Source organism: Camelus ferus, unplaced genomic scaffold, assembly GCF_009834535.1.
Source record: "Camelus ferus isolate YT-003-E unplaced genomic scaffold, BCGSAC_Cfer_1.0 contig385, whole genome shotgun sequence".
NCBI classification, from domain to species: Eukaryota; Metazoa; Chordata; class Mammalia; order Artiodactyla; family Camelidae; genus Camelus; species Camelus ferus.
The window spans coordinates 485,896-512,193 of NW_022589126.1; the positions used below are offsets into that span (position 1 = coordinate 485,896).

General features: G+C 57.2%; 2 long non-coding RNA genes across 9 annotated transcripts; both read left to right on the top strand.

Annotated features, from left to right (window-relative positions):
* Positions 1-660: 660 nt before the first annotated feature.
* On the top strand, positions 661-11,080 carry LOC106728900. 8 transcript variants are annotated; one of them, XR_004318567.1, is made up of 11 exons: positions 663-882; positions 1,045-1,201; positions 1,476-1,642; positions 1,994-2,263; positions 2,985-3,108; positions 3,682-3,778; positions 3,929-4,175; positions 5,234-5,838; positions 6,199-6,427; positions 6,550-7,843; positions 7,965-11,080. It is a non-coding gene; the product is annotated as an uncharacterized LOC106728900 (long non-coding RNA). The 8 variants fall into 8 exon arrangements; XR_004318565.1 differs by having other exon boundaries at positions 661-882; positions 5,234-5,858; positions 6,550-11,080; XR_004318562.1 differs by having other exon boundaries at positions 662-882; positions 1,045-1,218; positions 6,550-11,080.
* Positions 11,081-13,905: 2,825 nt separating this feature from the next.
* LOC116662590 lies at positions 13,906-16,843 on the top strand. The gene is made up of 3 exons (XR_004318576.1): positions 13,906-14,013; positions 16,245-16,343; positions 16,715-16,843. It is a non-coding gene; the product is annotated as an uncharacterized LOC116662590 (long non-coding RNA).
* Positions 16,844-26,298: the final 9,455 nt, after the last annotated feature.

The following is a 26,298-nucleotide window of genomic DNA, read 5'->3' on the forward strand; positions in this document are numbered from 1 at the left end:
AGGACAGAGCCCCTCTGTGCGCTCGCCTGCCACGCACTGGCAGGCCCCGCGTCTCTCTCCCCTTTTCTGGCTGTCTGGAATCCCTTCGGGGTGGTGCCTGGGCCTAAACACAGCCTCCTCCCAGCCCGAAAGCCCTGTGACTCCTTTTCTGCTGGGAGGGAGGGCGATGGTGTGGGCAGGGCACCCGCCCCCAGGGCCACGTCAGGCTCTTCCTGGCACAGAGTGGGTGGCAGCACCTCAAAGCCCTGCCCAGCTTACCTGCTCCTTGAACTCCCCAGCCCAGAGAACTTGGCGATGGCCCTGGCTCTGCGTGAAGGGCTCTGGGATCACGGGGAGGGGGAGCATTCAGACTAGCAAGGGGTCCCAGCCCCTGAAACAGGCCACCTGCAGGAGACATCTGCCCCTTTCCTGCCACTGAGGGCTGGTCCTAGATGGTGAGGTCAGGGAACAGGACAACAGACCCCACCTGTCCTCCGTGATGCACACACATTTCTTTCTTTCTTGGTTTTTTTTGGGGGGGAAGGGTGGGTAATCAGATTTATTTTTAATGGAAGTACTGGGGATCGAACCCAGGACCTCGTGCGTGCTAAGCACACTACTCCATCACTGAGCTGTACCCTCCCCACACACGCATTTCCAAGAGCAAGGCCGGAGACCAAGCTGCTGCCTCTGGTAGCCTTCTGGTTCGGTTTGGTTCGATTCTGAAGCACGTTGAGTTTTTTTTCAGCAGTCATTTCTCCAACCATCCCAGTAACGAGCTTCGTAAAATGGCCAGTTAGGCACGGACTTCGTAGTGGAGGCCACCAGCTAAAACGTGCCGGGCCGCGGTCTCTCTTAAACCCTCGTCCTCGCGCGTCCACCGTCCAAGAGAAACAAATCAAGGTATCTTTTCCAGACCAGGATTTATTTTCATAAATTAAGCACAAAATGTTGAGATCATTGCATTCTTTGGCAGAAGTCTGTTGACTTTCGGCGTGCTTTGAATAGTTTTGGAAGTTGACTCTTGCATCAAAGCGATTTTTTCCCCCTCTCTGAAAAATACAGAGGAATAAGGAGATGGGGCTGTGAATGTGAGTGACGGCCAGCTTCAGCCCGGAGACCCTCTCGGAGGCAGGACCGAGCGCAGGCGGAGGGGCCTGCGGAGGGGCCGTGGCGGGAACCCGGCTGAACTGAAGCCAGGAAGCTGTTACTCACTCCCAAGGTGTGGTTCCAAACCGGGTGAGACTAACATTTATAATTCTCCTAGAAGAACGAGGGAACAAAACTGAACCCAAGTTAAATGCACGGATTTCAAGGGAACCTGTCTCCCGCGTCGTTTAACCCGGGGACACAGGTGTGTGGTCTCTGACCTGCTGGCACTGGCCAGCAACACATCTTAGACTGTTAAGATGCTTTAACTCAGAAAGTCTCCAGTGTCAGCCTGCGGAGAGGGGGGAGCTTTGCATTCAAATGAGTCTCAGTCCTTCTTTCCCCAGTTTGGATCAGGCGTGGGTGGAGCCGGAGGAAGGCACCTTTCTTCCCTGGAATCAGACCCTGTATCCGTCTGCTCGGGTCACGACAACAAGCCAACACTGACTGCTGACTCCTCACCGTTCTGGAGGCTGGACGCCCACGATCGAGGTGCCGGGAGGCTTAGTTCCTGGTGAGAACCCTGTTCCTGGTGTCCTCTCCTGGCAGGGGTGGGGACGGGGGAGGGAGAGAGGGGGAGAGAGAGAGCTGGTGTCTCTTCCTCTTCTTCAAAGGGCGCTAACCCCATCAGGGCCCCCCCATGACCTCATCACACTCAGGGTCGGGCTTCAACCTATGAACCTGGGGGACACAGGCATTCCGTCCGTGACAGACCTAAGCACCTGGCCCCTCAAGGCTCCACCCTTGTTATTAACCTGAGTTTTTAAAAACAAGCATCCAAGCTGGTGTGGGGGGTGAGGGTGGGAGAAGAGGGGAGGCCCGGGGCTGGGGCAGGGGGAGGCTCATCCCACTACGGATTTCACAGGCCCCCGGAGACACGTGGTCCCTAAGCATCGTGTGCCATTTCCTCAACACCAGCTTGTCCCAGCGGGGCCAGCGGGGGCTGCCATCATAGGTCCCCAGTGGTGCACATAATGCGGACTGCTTCCCCAGACGGTCCTTGCCGACGACCCCCGTCATCCTGACTTGAATCCCGGCAACCAGCCGTCGCCACCGCCTCCTCACTCGAGGGCAGAGCCGGGCCAGAGTCCACGCCAGGCACCGGCAGCAGAAGTGCCCTCCCATGACAGCCCAGGTCAGCCCAGGTGGGGACGCAAAAGGCGTCCCGGCGGTGGGACCGACTGTCACAACCTACATTGTATCTCTAGCTTGCGCTCTGCAGCACGGAGAAAGCTCTTCAAACCAGTGCCGGCTGCAAGTCTCAGGTCACTCAGCCTCACCGATAAACCAGGGGTCCCGGGAGCCACGTGCACCGCGCTCCTTCCCTGTCCCACATGCAACGCTGTCCGCGGGTCCCCGGCCCAGCCCCAAGTGCACGGCCTCTCTCAGCCTCCCGCGTCTATCCACCCTGTGCTGATACAAAGGAGCCTGGGACCCCATCCTGGGAGACTCCGGCCCATCCACCGCTGCCTGGAGCGGTGTGTCCCCCAGCACCGGGTCGCCACCTCCTCTCTACCTTCCTCCCAGACCTCGCCCATTCCTCCACCATGGTCCCTGCCCGTTTGCCTCTGGAACCCTGTCCCTTCCCTGCTAGACCCACACCCCCAGCCTCCGGTATGCAGAAGGCGCTCAGGCCCTTAAGAAGCCTGGCGAGGAGGGCGCGTGCCTGGGCCCCACTTTCCAGATGAGGGAGCACAGGGCTGAAGCCCAAATTTCTTGCCAGCACCCCCCTCAAAGGATGTCCCCCTTACAGGACAACAGGAAAACTCAAAACTTATAGTCAAGACAGTTAAAAAAAATTAACCCCCACGCCATCCCGGCCTCACAGCTGACTCGCTGGGGTGGTAACTTTCCAGACACCTGCGGCAGCTTGAAATTTGCATGTCACTAAGAGGAAGCATCAAACTCAGGCTAAGAATGAAGTGAGCAGCGAGACCGAAAGTAGGGAACCGGAAGCTGGAGGCCAGCTGGGCCCTGCAGGTGGGCCTGAGGGACGGGGCCTGAGGGACGGGGCCTGAGGGCCGGGCTGCAACCCCACCGCTGACACAAGCATGCAGGGACCCTCTGCTTTTGCATATTCTGAAAATGCACCCAGTCTGTTTCAGGGTGGGGGAGAGGGAAAAAAAAAGTTGGGAATGTTAGCAGCTAAAATATGATGGAGACTATTACCGAGTCCACGTTTATTCTGCTCCCCTCACGACAGGCCACCAATTGGGCCTGAGGTGTTGGGACAGGAATGGCAACTTTATCCGGAAAGCCAGCAGACCGAGAAGATGGGGGACTAACGTCCTGGAGAACCATCTTCCCCGAGTCAGAATTCAGGCTCCTTTATGCTAAAAGGGGAGGGGGTGTGGCTGGTTGTTGCAAACTTCTTGCTGCAGGAATCCTTTGTTCTTACGTCTGTCCCCATGGGTCAGGTCATGGTGCCCCTGCAAACCTCCCACAAGGCAAGTGTTAGTCTCTGTTCCGCAACTTTTTATCTCTGTATGTACGGAAAACTGTTACACCCTTAAAGGCCAGAGCCTTGAGGATGGGCTCTCCTGTGTGTTTCAGGCTCGAGGCAACGTTCTTTTACAAAAGGTGCAGAACCAGCGCGACTGAGCCCAGGAAACAGAGCCCAGGGTCAGAGCCAAAGAAGCAAGACTTCCTTGTACATAAGTCTCTGCTCGTGTTTTTTTTTTTTAATCGCTTTTGTCAAGTTCTGCAGGAGGCTAATTATTCTGTCAGATTTAAAGCTCTGGATGCCTGCCAGTTCCATGTTGCTTTTCAGAAATACAAAGTCTATTTTCTCTCCCCTTAGGGATGTCTGACGACTAAGATGAGCATCCAGTCTTTAAAAAGTCGTTAAAAATCCAGGAGGGATAAAGAAGAAAGCTGGTGGCCCCTCTCATTCGCTTCTCTCTGCATCCCAGAGAGGAGGCCCGCCCCGCCTGCCTCTGCTCTGTGTGATGCATTCATGTGACCAAGCACAGGAAGGGCCCATCCAACTCAAGGCCGTCTGACCGTCCCGGGACCTCATCTTCACGACGGCGCGGCTCCTGGACCTGGTGAGTCTTCACGTGCATGAATTCTCTGTCTACAGCGCAATTGCTCCAAAGCGTTCAGTGTTTCTTGTTGGTAGGATCTCATTCAGGTTCCAGGGAGCTTTCCCCCGACGTGCCACACAGTTCAGGTTCGATGACATTGGTGTCTGTATCCATCGCTGTTAATTCACGTACCGCGTCTCTCCTCCCTCTGTGGGGAGTTCTCCTGGGGGAACAGAGCTGCTCGGGCAGCGAACCCGCCTGGCACACGGGCATCACCCAGGCCGAGCCTCCGGGAGTCTGCAGAGTAGACGGGAGACAATGCCTCGTGATGCCGAGAATCACCTGTCGTCTGAGCCCCTGCTGAGTTCCTGTTCCTTTTGTGCAACTTGTTCTCTGAACAAACAGCACAGCTCTGAGCCCTGTCCTCCCCAGGCTGGTGGGAACCCCATCCTGCCCCCCGGGAGGTCCCACCTCCCCTCTGGCTTTACTACAGCTCTGGGATTTCTTTCAAACCTCCACGGATAAACAACCACACCGAAAAGGGCACAGAAAACCCTACTGAATTATCCCAGAGTGGACATACCTGTGTAACCGCCTCCCAGGCCCAGAGACAGCGACAGCGGTCCAGAAGGCCAGACACCCGCCCACCTCGGGCTCACCCTCCCTCCCTCCCTGTCGGCACAGATAACACCGTCCTGGCATCACACCGCCTCCCGGGGCCTCCTTCCTCCGTTGTTGCGGTCAGGTACCCTGTCTTCCTGCGCCTGCCAAGCCCAGGAGCTGATGGCGGGGCTGAGGCCAGCAGCTCACAGCCCACACAGACCCCACACCCCGAGCCCCGAGGCTGGCTTTGCCCAGGGATCCTGGTGCCATGCGGTGCCCGGTGACACAGCCTGCTGCAGGTGTCAGGGGGTCAGCCTTCGAGGGGCACACGGCTCCCGATTCTTCCGCAGGCAAAGGTGCCTGGCCGCCTCTGACTCCTGCACACTCTGTGAGGGCGGGCCGGGCCTCCAGGACCCTCGGCAGGCCTAGAATTTCACCGACGTCCTGTAATTTTCAGTCCCTGCGTCTATTTTCAGGCCCTGGCTGCAGAACATGGAGACGCGAATGCTCCACCGCGTTGTGATTGTAGCCCTGACGGCTGCAGCAACAGACGGGGACGGCGGGGCGGCCAGCCCCGTAGACAACAAGGGTGTCCGTATTCCATACCGCGCAATGGCCTCTAGAGACAAAGCGTGTGAACAGGGATGTACGTGTGCGATAAACTGCGTCCCTGTGCTGTGCACCAGAAGCGAACACAGCACTGGAAGAAGGAAGCTGCGGTCTTTTCAAACATGAATGTGAAAGGAATGGCAGAGATAACTTTAAAAACATACTCAGCGTACGTGTCATCTCATAGAAATGAGCTGACCCGTCCCCTGGGATTTTGATAGACTCACTTTTTAATAATTCAAATGCAGTGATTTTGCCCCAAAAGCTGTAGCTCTCATTCAGCGCTGCGCTAATTCCTCCTGCGAGACGAGGTGACTTACAGGCAGTTCATCCAGAACCCCAGGCTCGCCGTAAGTACCAGCTCAGGACTCCAGGCCGAGCAGGACGCGGGGACTGGCTCTCTGCTCCCTCCTGAAGCTCTGGGCCCCCGAACGATGGCGCTCACACCCGGGGACCCTCCCCCCGTCTCCAGGTGAGGCGGGCACCACGCAGGTGGGTCCTGGGGGTGGTGGAGGGGACACACCCGGGAAGGGAAGATGCCTGGAGCCCGTGGACTGGGGGTGACGGGAGGTGTGCATGTGGAACGTTCTAGAGCCCCCGGGGGTGGGGGGGCGGCTGCATAAAATAAGAACGTCACCGGGGAAGGAGCAGGCTGTGTCCGGGTGGGTGGTGGCCTGGAGGGGCTCAGGGAATCACCAGGTCCAGTCTCCGGGCACCTGGCGTGGAGACGGCCGTGGGGCTGAAGCCGGCCGGCGGTAAGAGGGAGGGACTGGGTCACCAGGGCCAGGCACGCACACTATTCCTCTGACGACGCCCGTTTGTTCTCGCCCAGGTCAGCCTGGCCTGGAACTGGGCTCGCGTTTATGTGAGACCGCAAACCCGAGCCGCCCCAAAGGGCTTAGGGCTCCCAGGGTGACCCCGGGAAGCCTCAGGTTCACCGAAGACACACAGAAAAAGGGGCTCCACGTTTCACTCTGAGTCTCATTTCCGTCGTCTTAAAGTTGAGCGACGAGGCAGAGGACGAGGGAAACAGCGAGAAGCTGTGTGTTCCAGGGAAAGAGGTCAGTATTCCTGCAGTGCTTTTAAAGCCTGAAATCTCCCGGAGCCTCCGAAGGGTCTCGCTGGGGCCGACAGCGTACATTTGTCCGAAATACCTTCGATGACTTACGATTTGTTTTTGCAGCGTTCCTGTGACTCAGGCCTTCGGTCCATAATTCACATGGGATCATTCTGAGGTTTTGTGTGGAGGGGATTACATCAGGACAGGAGGTCTTCTGAGAGGAGCCGTAAACATCCAGACGTGACTTCCTGGAGCCCGGTGGCCTTGGGGATTTTGGGGGGGGGTTGCTGGTGAGGGCTCGCAGGGGTCATCTCTGTGCGCCCGTGGTCAGTCACGTAGGCCTGGCAGGAAACCCAGAGTGTGTGCTGCGGGGTGGCCGGCCTGGCCCAGTGACCACGGACAGCGCCTCTCTGACCTCAGTTCTGCTCTGTGCAGGGGGGTCAACTCCACGCCCCGCTCACGTCCCAGGGTTTTGAGAGGGTCTCGGTGAGACGGGTGCCCGCATGAGCACCTGGCAAGGAGGGTGTGAGCCTCAGTGATGATTGTGGGGTGAAGGTGAGGCAGCTGACGGAGGGGTCTGCACCGATGGGGGGGCCTGCACTCCTTCCCATGGGAACAGGGCGACAGTCTGGCAGTGCCCCTGGCACCCACGCCCCTGGATAAGGGTCCCTGCCCAGGAGCAGGGCCGGGGGACAGTGGACACAGGGGCCCCCAGGCAGCTGACGGGGGCCTCAGCTGTCATGTCAGCTCAGTTTGGAAACATTGGAGAGGGAGCTGGGGTCTGGGCTCCAGGGGGGCCGGGCCGAGCTCCCGCCCTCAGGGGCCCCCACCCCCTGGAGGCGAGGGAAAGGCACCCAGTGCTCTGGTGTTCCAAGGCCATGCTGCTGTCTGTCCCTCCTCGGGGAGGGATCCGAGCCGGGACGTGAACCTGGTCCCCACCCGCCTTCCAAGGTCATTTAGGCTCAGACACAGCCCCCTCCTCCGCAAAGCGTGACCCTCTCGCGATGAAGCCCGTCCAGCAAAACCAGAGAGAGGGGCTGTCCGTGAAGTTAGGAACTGACCACCCCCCCAAGCCCCCACCCCGAGAGGGGGATGCGGGGCCCCAGCCACCCGCACAGCTACTGAGGGTCCACCCCAACCAGGCTTCGCAGTGGGAGTTCGGAGCGGATGCTCCCGCAGGTGGACAAGGAAATCACGATGTGGAGGCAAGGCTGCTCTGCTGGTGGAGAAACGCCTCGCTGTCCTGGCCTGACAAACACAGGGCCCCACAAGGTCTGAGGAGACAGCAGAGACCACGAGCACGGTCCCTTCCTTAGAGGTGCCGACATCCGGCCGTCCAGTCACCCAGAGGGACGCAGCATAAATACAGGATTCCTGCTTAAAATGTGTAGGTTGTCGAGCGTCCTTGGAGTGACCGGTGAGTTTCCACTTCTTACCACGGGTGAACCCAAGGATTTTAAAGCCACTGATGGGTCTGGTCCAGAGAAATCTTTTCTCCTTTCTGACACTGAAATTGTTCCATCATTCATCACTGGAAGCCCCTTCAGGTTGGGTTGTCCACCTCTCGACCCGCCCCAGCAGCCTCCGAGAGCCTCCACTCCGCAGGGAGCCTCGGACGGTCTGGACTCCACTCAAGCCAGGGCGGAGCCATCGCCTCAGACTCCCGGTGCCGTCTGATGGGGAATCAAGAGTTCAAGGGCACAGGCGGGGTGAAGCCCAGCCCCCGCGCAAACCCACCCGCCCAGCATTGACACCAGCAACTCTAAAGTCCTTAGACTCTGAAGTCACCCCGGGGAACCACTTAAAAATGCCCCTCCTGGGCCCCACTCTCAGCAGCTCTAATTCAGAAGGTCCAGGGTGGAAGCCGGAAGCTGTGTCCTGACCCTGCCCTCAGTGACTCTCAGGGACGGTCACTCGCGGTTGGCTCCGGAGAGCGCAGGGAGCTACGTTCCATTTCTCGTAATAAACTACAATGGAAAAGAAACTGAGAATGGATGTGTAAATATGCATGTGTGTGTGCGTAAGACGAATCGCTTTGCTGTACACCTGAAACTAACCGTATAAATCAGCTACACTTCAATTAAAAAAGTAAAATTTAAATCAATTTTAGAAGTTAGCTCCAGCGGGGGCCTGTGGAAGGTTTTCTTTTTGACCTTCCAGAGAAGCAGAAACCCACAAGTTTACCCACGGTCACCAGAGAGGTCATTTGGGGCCAGAACCTTGAGTTGCATTTTAGGAAGTTTTCTCTCTCCTGAAATATTTTTCTTTTTTTTTCAGTTTTCCTGGGGGCGGAGAGAGAGGTGAATCATTGACTGCTTTCTTTCAAAACGCAACGTGCTCCTCGTCTCAAACCACCCCGAATGTATCGATGAACTGGGTGGCCGTGTCAGATGGAGACATGACTGCAACCTTCTCAACAATAACAAGGGAGAAGCCTGGGAGAGAAAACCCATCCATCTCGTGTGGTGGGGTCTGACGAAAAGTCTCTCTGAGACGTCGAACCCACACATCCGCCTTGGGTGGAGCGAGGAACGCGGAACCGAGGGCCCCCCAGCGTGTCTGAGACTTTCCCATCACTCCGGTCCCCGTGGGCCTGCCTGGGAAATTATGCACTTGTAGTCATTTCTGTTCTCAGTGTTTTGGGGTTTTTTTTTTTTTGGCTGTTTCATAATCCAAAACCAGACCAGCTCCTCTCCCTTGTCAGAAGATGAGTGCAGGGCCGGCTGGGACCCTCTAATTACGAAACCTCAGTGGAATGACTGACATTTTAGGGACTAAAATAGGCCAGCGTTGGAAGACAAACGGAACAGGATGTCCCCTCCCAGCCCGTGAACCGGCCTCCTGGGCCCGCACCCCCCTGGCTGCAGGGAAACTCTCAAAGACGGTAAGACAAGGACCGTTCTTCAGGGTTTTTTGGTCATGAAGCACTGAAGACAGAATTTCTCAAAAATCAAAGGCAGCCTCTGCAATGAAGGCTCTTTTGGGAAATGAAGACAGTTTTGGGGTCTGGGCTGTGAGTCTGTTCAGAGCAGGGATGAGAGTTGGCTCTCCTCCGTGTCTGTCTTGCCTGATTTGGGGGCCGGCCTTGCACAGCGAACGTCACAGCACATGCTCAGTAAATGCTGACGTTACCAAGCAAATGATCCATCGCTCCGTTCAGGGTGAAACTGATGGGTGAAGCGAGCCAGGACCCTCCCAGCAACACGAGGGACCCTCACAGAACCTGAGTCCCTTTCCAGCACTGGGTTTGCTTCCAACAATGCCTTAACCCCACGTTCCCGGATTCCTCTGGGTAATGAAGACCACTGAGACCAGGCACTCCCCTGGCGAGGTGGCAGCAAAGCCCCCGAAGCAAGGCCCTGGGGCAGGAAGCAGCAGGCTGGACCGGCCCTGCCCTCTCGTCTCCTGACCCCAGAGAGTGCAGCCCCGGGTTGCGGAAGAGGGGCGGGAAAGGCAACCACTCGCTGTGTCCCCTGGCGCTGGTACCAACTCCTTTGGATTTCCCACGAGCTCAGCTGGGCCCGAGGGAGACTCTGTTTTAATGTTTGCCCAAGTCACAGCCACCATTTGGCCAGCCCGCCCCAGAGACAGACCTCGGTGCATTGCTGGCGGCTCCACACGCTGTGGGTGGCTCTGGATCACGTGGCTGAGGACACAGGCCAGTGGCCAAGCAGAGGGGAGGCGGCGTGGGGTCAGCGGGCACCTGGGGACCCTCCGTTCCCACTCTCCCCAGCCCGGTGCTACATACACAGACATTCACGCTCCGCTCACACAGGGCCCTGACCGGTCCATCCCCCGGCTGGCTGACTCCCACGGGGACAGCAGGACAGCTGCCCTTGAGGGAGCAGAGGGCCCCCTGCCCACTGAGGTCCTCCCCCTGATGGATGGAAGCAGCCACTGCCCTGCAGAACCTCCCGGGTCTCCCCTTGACTTATGGGCACACGGAGGGGCTGTCTTGCCTTTGCTCAGCAATCTCCTGCTCTCCTGAGCCCACTGCCCGGCAACAGCGTCCCCAACATGTTACTGAGCCCAGACTCGTCCTGCTCGCCGCACGACAGGCCAGTAAATCGGGAGACGAGGTGTTGGGGCAAGGCAGAGCGACTTTGTTCAGAAAGCCGGCAGACCAGGAGGATGGCAGGCTAATGTGTTGGAGAATCATCCTGCTCCAGTCAGAACAAACGCTCCTTTCATACAAAAAAAAAACAACCTGGTCGAGGAGGCGCACTGGAACTTAGGGTGCCTTCCTGACGGAGCGAACAGGACCCGGAAAGCCTGTGACTCTGGCCGTGTTTGTTTCGTGTTCCAGGTCACGTGGTTTCTGCATCTCAGCCCCACCACCCGTGGGCAACCTCGCCTCCACGAGACCCGCTGGGGATGGCCATTTCCCGTCTCCATCCTGATCTGCTCAGACCCGGCCTCCAGACCAGCGGCAGGTGCTTGTTAGAAATTCAGGATCTCAGGTCCCAGCCCAGACCTCGGGAGTCAGAATCTGTGTTTCAACACGACCCCTTCCCCTGGTGATATGAGTGTGAGGCGGGAAGCCCCATAAAAAAGACCGGCAGGACCCCAGGCAGGGCCACTGCTCTCCTGCCGGCACCACCCGGTCCCCTGGCCCAGCAGCTCTGTCTCACTTTTTGCCTCTGAACCAGCTTACTTACCCCTAAAATTCTATTGGTTCCCTGAGCTCACTTCTGATTGGTTATTTCCTTCACTCCTGATTGGTCCATTTCCCTCACTCCTGATTGGTTATTTCTTTCCCTCCTGATTTGTTATTTCTCTCCCTCCTGATTGGTCCATTTCTACAAAGTTTGTTCCTAATTAGTCAACTTTTGTTATACCTCATTTGCATATGATGTTGCAAAGTGTAAACTGGCACCTATAAAGGCCTGTGTAAACCTGCAGACGGGGTCCGGAGCTTGGGGTGTTAACTCCTGAGGGCCTGCTGGTGTAATAAACCTGAGTTCTCCAACCTTCCGAGTGCTGCTTGGTCTCTCGCCCGGATCCAGGTTGTTGCTGTAACATATTTTTCTGCAAAGTGTGCACGTAAAGCCTGAGAAGCTGTGCTTTTTCCAACAGGGCAGAGAGTGAGACTCGCACATGCCAGGTCTGAGAATGGTCGTCCCACTACTGGGCTGTGTAAGCTGGACGCTGTGCCCACTGAGTCTGAATTTGCTCATCTAGTTGCTGAAGACACTCAGCAGATCTCTTTCGGCCGCAGCTACAAAAGCAAAGCCAACGAGACAGAGGCATTGGAGACGTAAGTGGGAGGGCAGTCTAGGAAGGCAAGTCTGGGTACCTGACTCAGCCTGATGGTTAAGTCAGACCGAACAGCTGCTCTGTTTCCACATTTCATCCTTCCTTGCAGTGTAGCTGATTTACTGTGCTAGTTTCGGGTGTACAGCACAGCGACCCGGTTACACGTCGACGTAAATATACCTCTATTTTCAGATTCTTTTCCACCATAGCTTATGACAAGAAACTGAGCGTAGTTAGAGAAACAGCTGCTTTTGATCTTAGAAAACTCCCCACGCCCGACCTCGACCACACGGCCCAGGGGGATTTGCAAAGGTGGAGCAGGGCTGGGTTTTTCCAAACAGCCAAGTGCATGGTTGCTGGTGGCGGCGGCCTCACGTTCTCACTTCTTGTCTCTCAGAGATGGAGCATGGAGTATTAATCTGTGTGGGTCTGCCCTCGGACACTTCCCATCTCATTTGTTAAAAAAAAAAAAAAAAAAGACTTAAAAAATATATATACCGGGGGGGTAAAGGCAGTGGGAAGGGATAAATTGGTCTTGAGCAGAGATGGAAATGTTAGCTGCTTTGATTGTGGTGGTGGTTCCATGAGTGTCTACATTTATCAAGATTCATCAAATTATACACCTGAAGTATGTGTGGTTTACTGTACAGGAACCCTACCGCCATAAAAGTGCTAAAAAAGTTGGGAAAAGAAAAAAAAAGAACAAGACTTAAAACAAATGCTCCAGAGCTTTAGAGAAAAATCGAAAAACGGTCTGCGTCTAATGAATTCCCGGCAGTGAAAAAGCTAACGTTAACATTCCTTCTGAGTCAATATTTGGCATCTGTACCATGTTTGGACTGAAAGGCTTTTTTTTAAAAAGAAGAAGGAGAGAGAGGAGGAGATGGAGAGGGGAGAGAGAAGGGAAGGGACAAAGGAAGGAAGACGTGGGCTTCAGCCTGCTCGTTAAGATGACCCTGTTTGAGGCATGGGTCTGTCCGTCCACCCTCATGCCCTGGTGACCTCGCTCTGCTCAGTCCTGCACCCTCTCCGGACTTCGCCCTCCCCGGTGCAGCCAGCAAGAATAAGTGTGTCCCTCCCCGGGGCCCCCGGAGTGGGCAGTCCTGTGTCCCAGCCTGGGCTGGGCTGGGCTGGCTGAAGCCAAGGCTCCCTCGCAGTGCCCGTCCAGCCCCACCGTCCCCGGGCTGTCCAAACGCATAGCCAATCTGCAGAGACTGGCAGGGTAGTTCATGATGCTGGTGTCAGGCATTTAAGGAAGTCTCCCTTAAATTACTAACTGACCACTAACTGGACAGAAGTGAGCCTTCACTGACCACCACGATCAAGACCGGGGGTGACTGCCCCGACCCTTGGGGGAGGCCTACGGGCCACCAGTCAACGCCCCACAGCTGGCTCTCCGGATGAAAGGTAAAGCCCCGATGGGCAGCGCGTGCCCATTTCTGCGGCTCGAGCCACGTGAGCTCCAAGTGGAAGCAGTGTCCAGGGTGACACCACCGCCTGGTTTCCATGGCTCCCCACGCGGACAAAGCAGACAGAGACAGCCCGGAGCCTCAGCAGCAGTGACACAGTGAAATCAAAGTGATTTGGGACCTGGCAGGGGATCCTGGCACATCGGTCCCCGAGTCAGGCGCAGACGTGATTGCCGGGGATGCTGACTGTCACCTCTGCGGTGACCACCGTTGACCGAGGCGTGCCTGTATTCAGCAAGAAGACAAAAGTCCCGCGGAAAGCAAAGTTGCCGAGCCAACAGGAGGGGTCTCCTGCTGGCTTCTGGGTGTGTCACGCCTCACTTGCCCCAGAGCCATCCCCGCGTGGGTCACCTGGAAAGCCCTACCCCTCTTCCGGATCCCCTGACCTCCCTGAGCTCCTCTGGGCCTGGCCAGGGCCCCCCTGAGCTCAGCACCTCACACCACGTGGTCACCTGGTCTGCCCGCCCCTCAGGTCCGATGCCGTTTTAGACAGGACGCTGGAGGGAGCAGGCGCCTTCCTGTGCTGGAATTCTGAAGTCGAACCCTCAAACTTCCAGTCCCCCTCAACACACGTGAAGGGGGACAGCCACGCCCCCAGAGGTGCGTCGAGGACCATGTGAATATGACCCTGACCTGGCAACCTCACACGTTTCAACACAGAGGGGCGGGCAGAATCCAGGTTCCTTCCGTATAGGAAGGAGGCTCCTGCTGCCCGCCCCTCCATGCGTCGCTGACCGCAGGGCCTTACGGGGCCTGACGCTGGGCAGAGGCTGGAGACCGAACAGCAGGAAGGACTTGGAAGATTCACTCCAGAAAGGAATGTTGGCAAAGCAACACTGTTTACTCAGAGGTTGACGTCCAGGTTGGTCCTTGGAACCTTCCATGCTGCTTGGGAGCCTTTCGGCATCCCAGCTATGCGGCGGGAGCCGGCCGGGGGAGAAGGCTGCGTCTTGTCACTTTTGTTGGGAGACGTGAGATCTGCTTTGCTTAGCAAACCGTCTCCACGTTTGATCAGGCAGGAGCTGGGGGAACTTGCACAGGGACCACGAGACATAGAACAGTCGCCCCCTGCTCTGGGCTCCAGGGTCTCCGAGGCTCACGGGCCCAACCCAAAAGGATACAGCTTTTTAAAATACTGGAAAATGTCATCTTTTTTTCACACTAGGAATGCAGTCCAAGCCCATGATGGAATACCAAAAAATTGAAGTGTCACATGAGGTCAACAATTGTCAGTCTTCCTACTGCCCAGAGATAACCCAGGTTATCACTGTCAGCATCTTCTTCCAAGATTACTTCTAAGCATATTTTTCTATGTGTGAGCATGTCTTTCCCATATAACTTGAGACAGTTTGAGCAAAATCTTCTGCTAAGAAAATTCTTTGAAGCATCATTTTTTAAAATTACTTTTTTTTTTAATTGAAGTATAGTTGATTTACAATGTTGTGTTCGTTTCTGGTGTGGAGCATTGTGATTCAGTTATATATACACATTTTCTTTTTCATATTCTTTTTTATTATAGTTATTTCAAGGTATTGAATATAGTTCCCTGTGCTGTACAGTAGGACCTTGTTGTTTACCTATTTTATACGTAGTAGTTAGTATCTGCAGATCCCAAACTCTCAGTTTATCCCTCCCACCCCATTTCCCCCAGTAACCATAAGTTTATTTTCTATGTCTGTGAGTCTGTTTCTGTTTTGTAAACAGGTTCATTTGTATCATTTTTTTTAGATTCAACATATAGGTGATATCATATGTCTTTCTCTGTCTGACTGACTTCACTTAGAATGATCATTTCCAGGTCCATCCATGTTGCTGCAAATGGCGTTATTTCACTCTTTTTTATGGCTGAGTAGTATTCTATTGTATAAATACACCACATCTTCTCTATCCAGTCCTCTGTCGATGGACAGTTCAGCTGTGAAGCATCACTTTAAGTGGGCAGATCCAGCCTCAGTCACACGGCCCCTCACGGTGCCCCTGGAGAGTCAGGGCAGGCTGAGTCCAAACCCACCCTCTCTGAGTTTCCGTTTCCCTCCTTTGAAGTGGAGACAACAGCATGTACCTCATGGGGCTGCTGAGAGGATAAGACCAGTTAATGCTTGTGAAGCACAGACAGCCCCCTGCCCACAGGGCGCCCTTGTGATGCAGGAAAGTGGGGCGAGAGGAGGGCCGTGCCCCAGGCCTCTACTGAGCCCCTGGAACGCGCCCCGCCACGTGAGGGTCCTGGGGTTCACGCGGCTTCAAGAGCGAGCCACAGCTGAGTGAAGGTGGATTTATTCAGAGAGATACATGCTCCATTGAGTGCAGGCCATCTCATCTCACTCAGACGGCAAGAGAAAGGCCAGGAGGTGCTGGGTGGCTGGTTTTTATGGGCTGGGTGGCTTCATGTGCTAACAAGTGGCAGGGTTATTCCCGCTACCTTGGGGAAGGGGCGGGGAGTCCCAGGACCTGGGCCACCACCCACTTTTTGACCTTTTATGGGGACTGTTCTGGCACCTGCAGGAGGCCCATATCCATGTTAATATATCGCAGTGAGCGTGTAATGACACTCAAGGTCACTGGGACTTGAGTCTCCGCCTTCTCGGTGCTGATGGCTGTGTGGGTCCTTGAATGGCCGTGCCCTGCCCCCTCCCTCCGGCCTCACTCCCAGGTGTTCACCTGTTCGGTTTCTCCTCACTCTCAACAAGGCTGCAGGGAGCTTCTCTGCACCTGAACCTCGGGTTGTGTGGCCCACAGCACATCCTGCAGTGGTTTCTCCAAAGCAGGAAACGACCTCCTTCCTCTGGGGGTCAGTGGAGGCCAAAGGAGGCAGCTTAATTCAGGAGCGAAGGTGCCGGAATGTAGGCCCAGGTCCCTGGGCGTCCCCGGGCTCCCCAGCGTGGCTGTGGGGCCTGGAGCTGGGCACCCGGGGCAGCACCGAAATTCAGTGCTCAGAAGAGTGTTTGTTAAACCCACGAAATCACAGGGACGTCTTGGTCACTTCTTGGCCTTCACCTCGAAGGTAAAAGTTGAAATCTGAAATCAAGACCCATCAGGGGAAAGGTCTCTGATTACAACCACTTTGACTTTTTTTCTTTCTCTGAGCATTTTCAGGTTGCGACCGCAAGGCTCAGAAGCCGTTCCCTCTTTGCCGAAGGTCAGGACAGCCCTGAGTTGGACACGCAGAAGTTTGGTTCCGAGATGTCAAACAAGGTGTAACCCCTGTCCAGGTGGCAGGTGGCCCGGCCCCAGCAGGCCCCTGGGGAAGGGGTGGAACCCAGCAGGAGGGGTCAGGTGGAGGCGGGGAGGGGCGTGTCCAGCTCATGGAGAAACCAGAGAACGCCTGTAGCCCGTGCAGCGGTGTCCTCACCTATGAATCACCAGTGAGAACCTCGTGAATGCTTTGCAAACTTTTTTTTACCATTGTGGTTTTTAAAATTTTTTATTTATTATTATTACTTTTTGTTAATAGAGGTACTGGGGAATCGAACCCAGGACCTCGTGCATGCTGAGCACACACACTTTACCACTAAGCTATCCCCACCCACCACCAGCTTTTTAAGTGGGATCTTTCGTTCAACCAGACTGATACACAAAGAACCCCGACGTTGGCAGAGGACGTCCCGGCTCACAGGAGGCTACGGCAGGCATATGATGGTTGTCACACGTCCCTTTACAGAACTGGGGGTTCTCCATGTGAAATAAATCCTGGAGCCTGCAAAGCTCGTAAGAACGTTTCATTTTCATCAATAGCTTATCCAAGTGCTTGAGTTTCTTGGCGAGATCTTCGCCTTCCAAGGGTCCAACCGCAGCAGCCCAGATGTGCCCAGAGAGGGCGCACCGGCCCCCCCCAGCCCCCCACCTGCCCCCCATCCTGTGTCAGGGGCGGTGGGCATCTCTCAGGTGTCTGACTTCTGAGGAAGTATTTGCTCTTGACCGAGGCCTTCGGGTGGGGCTGGGGATGCTGGGGCAGAAATGGGGGGCTTCGCGCTGGACTCTGGAGGGTTCGTAAGTGGAAAGAAAGCGGGAACATCGCTGGGTATTTATTTTACTCATTTGTTAAAAAAAGTTGAAAGTGAAGCTGCTGGAACAGACAGCGAGGGACCAGGCCCCGTGGTTGGCGGCACGGTGGGGAGAGGCCGGGGCCCGGCTCCCAGCTCCTAATTCCAGGGAACGACAGGACCTGGGGGGGAGACCCAAGGGGGCTTCCACCCGACGTTGGCAGAACAGAGAACCTGGCAGAGGACACAGACACTGTGTTTTCTCCGGAGAATGAAAATACAATTCACAAAATAATTGGAGTCGACGGTGGGGGGGCGGTGCTGGGGGGGCAGTGCTGGGGATTTCTCGGGGGGACCCAGAGTTTCTTGGGGTGCAACCCTGGGGAGCCGGGCTTCCTTGGGGTGCTGCTGGCAGCCCCTGGGCAAGCCAGCCTGGCTCCTTCTGTTTGGGGGTCATGGCAGGTACCCCAGGAAGTAGGGGGGTGTGGCCAGGTATGGGCAGGGGTGACCTCCCCAGGGCTGGTTGAGGGGGCACACGCTGGGGACGCCCTCCTGCTCTTTGGGGCCAAGCGGGGATTTATCTGAACTCCTTCTAAACCTCTTCTGTGTAAACTGACGTGGCGAGCTGGGGCTGGCGGCGCCCTGGCAGCGCTGATCCACAGCACAGCCGGCTGGTTCGGCTGAGGAATCCGGCAGGTCGGAAATCTCCCCTGGATCTGCTGGGAATACGCCCATCTGAATTCCTCTGCTGGCTTAAAACGTGCCGGCTTTCCCCACCCCACTCCCCCCCATAAAGCGTGGTCTTTAAATAGAAAAGAACCGCTGGTTACTACGCTGTGGGGTAACAAAGGCCTCCTCTTGAACATTTGCAATTATGTTGTATGTGGGGTAATTACAAAAACACGGGGCCTTTTTTTTTTTAAAGTGCATTCCTGGCCCCAGCCCAGGAATTCTGAGCTCTGGGCTCAGGAATCTGCTGGTTTAGCCGCCCCTCCCCCAGTGTGGTTTGATGATCTGCAGGCTTGGAATCCCCTGCGCGGGCGGGCAGGAGGGGTGGCGGCCTCTGGGTGGGTGAACGAGGCCCAGGTAGCGTGCAATCCAGGAGGCTGCCTTCGGTGGGTACGTGGGGGCCTGGGCACAAGGATCTCTGCTGTCACGCTCTCTTGGGCCACCCTAAGTAAGTGCCGGTCATCGTCCAGGTCTGGGCGGGCCCTGGGGAGCCAGGGGAGGGGCCGTGACGGCAACATTCGTGCTGCGGAGTGCTGGACGCCGTTGTAAACAGAGCACGGAAAATGCTTAACGCTTACGACAGCCCCATCGGGTTGGTACTATTATTACTTCCAATTTTTACAAAACAGGCATTTGAGGCACAGAGAGGTGCATTCATCTTGCCAAAGCCACACAGCAATTGGTTGGCCACTAGGATTTCAAATCCAGGCATCCTGCCTGGCTCCAGGCTGTGCTCCCAGGGAGCCCTCAATGGGGTGGAAAAGACAGAGGGGCCCACCCCACGTGAACACACGCTGTGGTCAGTAACGGGGTGCAGAGGCGGGGCTCTGCAGAGAGTTACTCAGAGTAGAGGAAGAGTGAGATGAATTGGCCTTTGTTGTAGGTTTGCCCACTGGTCCGGCCCAGGGACGATCTCCAGGTGGGAAGTAAGATCAGCAGGAAGCCGGCTGCCTCGGGTCCTGGAGGTGTTATGGGTGGGTGGTCTGCGACCTGGCCCCAGCGTGGCCCCTCCTGCTGGTGTCCCGCAGCCGGGGATCAGCCAGGGGTGAGGCCGGCCCTGGCTACGGGGCAACAGCTGCATTCCTGAGACACTGCACTTATCTATTAATAAAGAAATCATACGTTTCATTTTCAAAGGAACATGTGTTTAGAAGGAATCTTGGGTTGGCCAACTCTTTGTAAACTGGTACCATTTTGTGAATGATTCCTGGAACATGTGTGTGCGTGGGTGAGTGTGGACAGAGACAGAAGCGGGGGCTGGGGGCAGCGGTCCGCACAGCATCCCTCTGGTCACGTCTTCCTGCCCTCAGGCTCCTACTTGCTAGTGACTCGGTCAGGCCGCACGGACAGCACCCCAGGCCGAGTCCCATGCAGCACACATCTCCAGGAGATGCTGGCCTGAGAGCCTCACCCCAGCGCTCTGAGCCCTGCAGCGAAGTCCCCAGGCTCCCGTTTCTGCCCAGAGAACCCAGGGTGGGGTCGTTCTCCTTTCCTTCGAAGCTTCTTGAGGGATGAGCCCCTACTAAGGCTCGGGGACAAGGTTTACTTGGATTCACAAAGTGTTTTTGGTTCCAGGGGTTTATGAAGAAAACCTCGTCGGATGCAGAATTGAGGGAGGTTTAAAAGTCGTATCACGGCACTCACAGTAACACTGACACTAATGTGGGTGTAGGGTCCGAGCGCTGGAGCCCCGGGCGAGCCCTGCGGGGACCGTGCGGGGCAGCTGACGATGGCAACAGGGATGTGTGAGGGCCTCGTCCCTCCCAGCGGCCGTCTGTCAGCTGACCATGACGCGACTGCCCAGAGCACTCCGAAACGGGGGTCCAGTTCCTAGAATGGCGGTTCCTTGTGCAAAGGACACGGAGCGTGAGAGGTGCGAGGGCGTCATGGGGACGAGCATGGTTCCCAGGTGAGCTGGGCTCTGCGTGGGTCTGGACCAGGAGCAGACACAGGCTGCCGGCCCGGGGGCCGGGCAGATCCTTCAATGACCGGTGACCTGTCGGGTGTTCTGGAACCAGGACGTCTGATTGAGTCTAGGAAGGGCAGGGGAGGCCCTGCCCGGCAGTGACTGGGGACAGCCCGCTGGAGTTTCTCCACGTGGGAGTCCCGGCCACATCACATGTCAGCGAAGTGCTTCAGGGTTCTGGGTGGAAAACTGCTGAGTGAACGCAAAATATCTGAGTAATTCCTTCTGTAATTCATAACTGTTTAAGTGCGAAAAAAAAAAAAGCAAAACACAAAAGCAAAACCACAAATCCCCAGGCCAGTGGTCTGTCTGCTTGGGTATTTACTTCTATGAATTGGGAGCAAGAGAATGGACCAGCCCTCCCCAGTCCCCCCAGTCCCCCTCAGACCCCGTGGGACCCCGCACGGTTATCAGACCAGAGCTTCGCAGGGTCCTGGCACTGAGCCCCGCCCCCAGCCAACCTCCAAATCCCCCCCAAGCCAGCGGTGCTGGCCACACCGTCACAGCGCGGCCGGCGGTGCCCTCACTGTGCCGGCCGGTGCGAGGCTGCAGGGGCACGTTCGGAGGTCTTGTGCAGGCTGTACTTCGGTTTTCACAGCCCCACCCTACAGATAGTAAAACGGAGGCTCGCCCAGGTGTCACGGTGCAGCCCCAAGATTCTCTCATGGCTCCTGACTGGAAAGGGCCCAGCTTACCATCCCACTGTCTGCCGCTCCCTGCCCGTCCCTCCGGCCCGGGGCCTGGTGCTCTCCAGCCAGGCTCTCACCTCTGTCCCCGCGCAGTCTTGCCGGGCCGTGTCCTCCTTGTGTCTGCCAGTGGCACCGCCTTCTCAGGGCACCCGCCCCGCACACTCCCAGCCCCTCCAGGGAGCCTCCCCTTCACACCCCTCTGTGAACCCCAGCCTCTGGGGGCCTCTCTGGGAAGGGTCCCTAGCAACCGGAGCCGTTCCTTGGGAGAGGGGGCCGGTGTTTCCCAAGCCGGGTGGTCCCCTCTGTGGGAGGCCTTCACGCTGAGGCTGTGAGCCTGTGTCACGCGGATGCTGAAGGGGACCTCCTGGCACGCAGGGAGGAGGCCGGGGACCCTTCCAGGCCCGCCCGGCCTGGACCACTGCCACCAAACTCAGGCCCTCCCTGGCGTCTCACTGGGTGGTCCCAGAAGCCTGGGCTCGGGGACTGCTGCAGGGCGAGGGGTAAAGGGACAAGCCCCCAGGGCCCAGTGCCCAGCACAGCCCTGGCACCTGTGCCCTCTGGAAGGCTCTGCTGGCTGGATGTGAAGTGGAGCGCGTAACACCATGACTGCTACCGGCCTGGCCTAGTGGGTGTTGGGTGAGCCTCTGGTGAGTGAGTGAGTGAGTGCATGAATGAGTGCATGAATGAGCTGATGAATGAATGAATGAACGGATGAGTGAGTGAATGAATGAGCTAATGAACGAATAAATGAACACGTGAATGAGTGAATGATGAACGAATGAGCGAGTGAATGAATGAGTGAATGAATGCGCTAATGAACGAGTGAAGGAATGAATGAGCGAACGAGAGAATGAATTAGAGAATGCTCACCCTGTGCTTTGGGGCCGCTGTTGCCAGTCAGCCTGGGCTGCAGTAACAAAGCCCCTCGGACCGGGGACTTGACCAGCAGTTTATCCCCTCATGGTCCTGGGGGCTGGATCTGAGACCAAGGTGTCGGCAGGGCGGGCTCCCCTGAGGGCTGGCCCCGAGCGTGCAGACGCCGTGTACTCCCGGGGTCCTCACGTGGTCTCCCTCTGTGGGTGTCCGGGTCCTCCTCTCTTCCTGGGAGGACACCAGTCAGATAGGAGTGGACCCCTCCCAGCACCCTGCGTGGTCTCATTTTACTTTCATCACCCCTCACAGGACCCTTCTCCAAATACAGGCCCATTCCGAGGTTCTGGGAGCTGGGGCTTCAACCCAGGAATTTCAAGGAGATGCAGTCCAGCCCGAAGCAGGCTCTGCTGCGTGAGGCACAAGCAGGATGTGGTGCAGCTGCGGGGGGGAAACCCCTGGCACCCCGGGACGCCTGTGGTCCTGCGAAAGAGGGGCCTGGAGGGACTGCCCGTGGGGGAGCCCCTGCCTCCTCCACCCCCGCCCTCTGCCCTCAGCTCTCCTCCGCGGGCTCAGGTCCACGTCTCTCCGCGCAGACACCTCATGTCCCTTCGGTCTTCGGTCTTCGGTCTTGGGGGCTCTGTTCCGACCCCCTTCTGAGGGGCCAGGCGTGGGTCTGCAGACGGGCTTGCAAAGCCGCTAAGTGAGGGCGGAAGCGCCTTCCCCATCGAGGGTCCCCTCCGGCCCGGGGCTGTGATTGTGTCTCCGGCCCTGCAGGTGGGGCTGTGGGCAGGGGGCCGTGTCTGTGGGTCTGCGAGGGAGGGAGGCTGTATCCACCACCCCATGGCCCTGCCCTAGATGCCGTCATCCTTTGCTTCTTTCGTGGGGAATTGCTACTGCCCTGGCGGGGGGGATCCCCTCCACACCCTGGGACTGTGAGCTTGGTGCAGAGACCCGAGCTCAGCCTGGCCCTGGGTGGGTCCGGGGCTGACCTCAGCAGGCTGGGACCGGGCTGGCGGTAGCAGCCCAGAGACTGGCCATGAGCTCCCCTCCTGCAGGCAATGTTGGGGGCCCCCCGGACCTGGGGGACACTGACGATGGCACTGCCCAGGAATCATCACTTCTCTTGACTTGAATCTCATAATCTGTGTCCTGCTCACCCCACGACAGTTTCGGATTGTGTGCTGAACGCGAAAAAAAATAATTGGACCGTCACGGGCTGTATCATTACCGATTACAGCAACTGAGTCGGCTTTGCCAGTTCGAGACGCACACAGGACGGAAGAGGAGGGAACCTGACTTGTTTCAAATTAAATTGCTCTCATTATCACAAAACACAGCGTATGACTGCATTCTGTCTAATTCTGCAAAACGTAACGGGGAAAATGCATGGCTGTATTCCCCTTTCATGCCCACAGGATAAAAGTCAGGTGTTGTTCGAGTCTAAGTTTTAATTAAACAGCCACGTTATCTTAAGTAGTCACGAGATGCATGTTTTAGCGATGGACGCCTTCGTTTCTTTTTTCACAACACGTGTCCTGAACAGCCCGTTATGAATGCTTAAATGTATAGACAGACGGAACTTTTTTTTCCAGAGACCCCAAATCAGCAGTAATGTTATTACACAAATGCCTTATTCAGGAAATTTCATTTCTCTCTGAATAAATCTAGTATTTCACTTATTAAAAAAAAAACCTTTTAAGAAGCAGTGAAATATGAGGCGGAAAAGGAAACTGAGGGACGCAGCTCCGCTTTGCAAGAGCTGCAGTTTGGACTGTGTCCCCCGAGCCAGGAGAGCAGGTTTCTGTGCAGGCAATGGTTACTCGGGGGCCCTGGGGAGCCACCCACGGTGACATCCTCACCCTGGGATGTTTGCAGTCAGGGAAGGAGGGCTGTTCTGTCACCTGGAAAGAAGCCATGTTCTTCCTCTAGCCCCAGTGGCACTTTTCAAAATAAACTTTTTATTTGGGAATTGCTTTAGAGTTACAGGAGAGTTTCAAGGACCGGGCAGAGGTCCCGTGTGGTCCCCCAACCCCGGTTTTCCCAGCCCTTCGCGTCTTCCCTCGCAGTGCCACGCGGCCACAGCTAGGGAGTGGCATTCCTCGGGTAGGCGGCTTACCCGGAGTCCACACCTTTGCCCCAGGATCCCGTCCAGGACACCACGTGACAGACACTCATCCTGTCCCCTCGGACTTCTGGGGCCGTGACAGCTCCTCCTCAACCTTGCTGACCTGTGCCGTCTGGACGAGGGCTGGCCAGCTGTTGTGTCGAATGTCGCTCGGTCGGGATGTGTCTGATGTCTGCTCCTGGCTGGGCAGGAGTTCCTGGCTATGGGGAGGAAGACCTCAGAGGGCAGTTCTCACCACGTCAGACACCCAGGGCACATGCTCTCACCTGACTCCTCACTGGGGACCCTGATCACCTGGCTGAGGGCCTGACTGTCACCGCAAAGTTACTCCCAGGCCCCACCCTTTACCCCTGGCTCTGGGAGGAGATCTCTCAGGCCAGCCCACACCCTAGGGGTGGAAATTCGCTGTGTCTCCTGGGGACCGGAGCTCTGGGAAGGGAGCAGCCGTTCCTGGCCTGCGCCTCCGTTTCTCTCACTGAAATTGGTTCGAGGCTTTTGTTTTCAGATTTGAGATATTTTTGGAAAAGGAAGATTGAGGGGGAAAAATGTGCTTTCCCTTTTAGATAATTGCTCCATGCCTTTTCTGTTTAAATTCTTGGGAATTCAACGTCTCGGCTGTGAAGTGTGGGGGCCCTGGCGCGGGGAAGGCCCCGTGGGGCACAGGCCACCCTTAGAAGCCTCGGGGCCAGGGGTGGAGTCTGCACTCTGCTGAGCCGGGGAGCCAGGGCACAGGCTGGCAGAGGATGCTGGGGACACCACTGTGGTTTCTCCCTCCTGGGAACACTGTGGAGGTGGGAGGTCAGACACTGTGTGAATGGGCGTCCAAGTCGCTGTGGTCCCAGAAGCAAGGATGTGGTCCAGACCTGCAGGGAGCAGTAGGGTCAGTGGGACCCGCCGGCCTGGCTGGGGGCAATTTGAGGGTGGAAGAGGCTTTGTGATGGCGACAAAGAACCTTGCTTCCTAGCTGTGACGTCTCGGGCAAATGATCCCGCAAGTGGGCATCAGATATCTTAACATCTCGTGACGTTCAAGGTCACTTAGCGTTCAGCCAGCCGGCACACGGAGGTTGTGGACATGCTGTGGAGTAAGACGGATAGACTTGTCGACCCCGGGTCTGAAGGCCCCCTGGAATCTAGTGGCAGAGACGTCTGAGAACAGACAGGACCCGGTACTACGGCGCTGGGGGGGTGGCGGGGCAGGGTGGCTGGGGAGATTGGCTGGAGGAGCGTGCTGGCCTGATGGACTCAGGTCCTTCCTCATCGCGTTCTGCTGCCGCCCAGCGGGGTGACCTGGCCAAATCTCCTACAGCTTTAGCCTGTTTCCCCATCAGTGAAAAGGGGGTCATAATAGGAGCCACTAAATCCCATTTAGGAATCAGCTGGCCTGCCTCTTCCAAGGTTCTTTCCCAGAACCTCTGCTCTCCACTCGTCCCATCCCTGCTGGAGCTGGGGTCCCATCCCCGCTGGAGCTGGGGTCCCCCACGGGGCAGGAGAAACGCCCGCTCCCTCTCAGAGGCCTAGGGCTCGGTGCTCAGGAAGTGCTGGCCTCAGGGAATGAACGGCTGCTCAGCTGGGCAGGAGAGTCAAGTGCTTCTGATTTCAGGAGAAATCGTGCGTTACCCTCAGAGCAGCGCAGGGAGGGTCACGCTCTTCCTAAGAAAGGCTGAACAGTGGGAGTGGACTGGCGCAGGCTGGGCCTCGGTCCTCAGGGATGGAACCAGGGGTCTGCCGTGCCTCCTGCCTGGCCAGGCTGGCGCTGGATCCAGGGCCTCAAGGTTTCTGATGGCCTCTTTCAGAGAAGTCACTTCAGGGGTGATCTGGCTCAGTGTCTCCGCTGGTCCTGACAAGGCCGGCAGGCAGGACGGGGGTGCGGGTGGGGGGCTGGACCCCAGGGGCTGGGTGGGTTTGGGCGTTGCATCCCTGAATCAAGGCCCCTTCCTGGGCGCTCCAACAGGCCCCCACCCCTCCAGGTGGGGTTCTGAGAACATGCGGTCCAGGTGACAGGTATCTTGTCCCTCCTCTGTAGGGCACAGAGTGGGGAACCTTCCTGGAAAGCTCTTCCTTGTGTGAGGGCTCCTTCGTGCGTCTGCCAGATACGATGCTGATGAAAGTGTCCTTCTGTCCCGGAGGGGCAGCCCTTCTCGTTTGCAGAAGGGCTTACGTCTTGCAGGAGGAATCTTCTGGAGCAAGCTGCCCACTCCCCAGATTTCAGCAGTGGGGACACTGAGGCTGAGCGACCCCGCGAGGGGCCTTCTACGTCCTGCTGGCATCCACCTGTCTTTCCTCCTCTGAGCGTCCCCCTGCCTCGGTCCTTCTTTCCCGGCTGTCCCCGACCTGCCTAACCTTGCTCATGTCCCCCCCGCTCCTTCTCAGAAGTCATGTGACTTCGAAGGTCTTCCCTGATCCCCTCCCTCCATCGGCCGGACCTTCCAGGGCCTCCCACAGCACCCGGGCTTCCTCCGCCATGCTTTCCATCTGCACGCCCCCCCCCCCCCCCCGACATGTAGGCTATAGGCCGGCGGCAGGTCTCACGTTCTACGGGCCCGAGTGAACGAACGAATCTGTGACCCAGCTGTGCAGCAACCGGGACCCCTCGTGCCCGCCCGGGCCCCGCCGGCCCCGGGAGCACTTTGAGCCTGGGCTGCCCAATGCGCCGCGGCGTTCCTGGCCCCACCTGGCCCAGGCGGGGGGTCGCAGGGGCGCCGGGGCCGCGGGAGCGCCGGGAACGCGCCGCCGGGCGAGGGCGCTGAGGCCAGGTGACCGGGGCCGGGCGCGGCGGCGGCGAT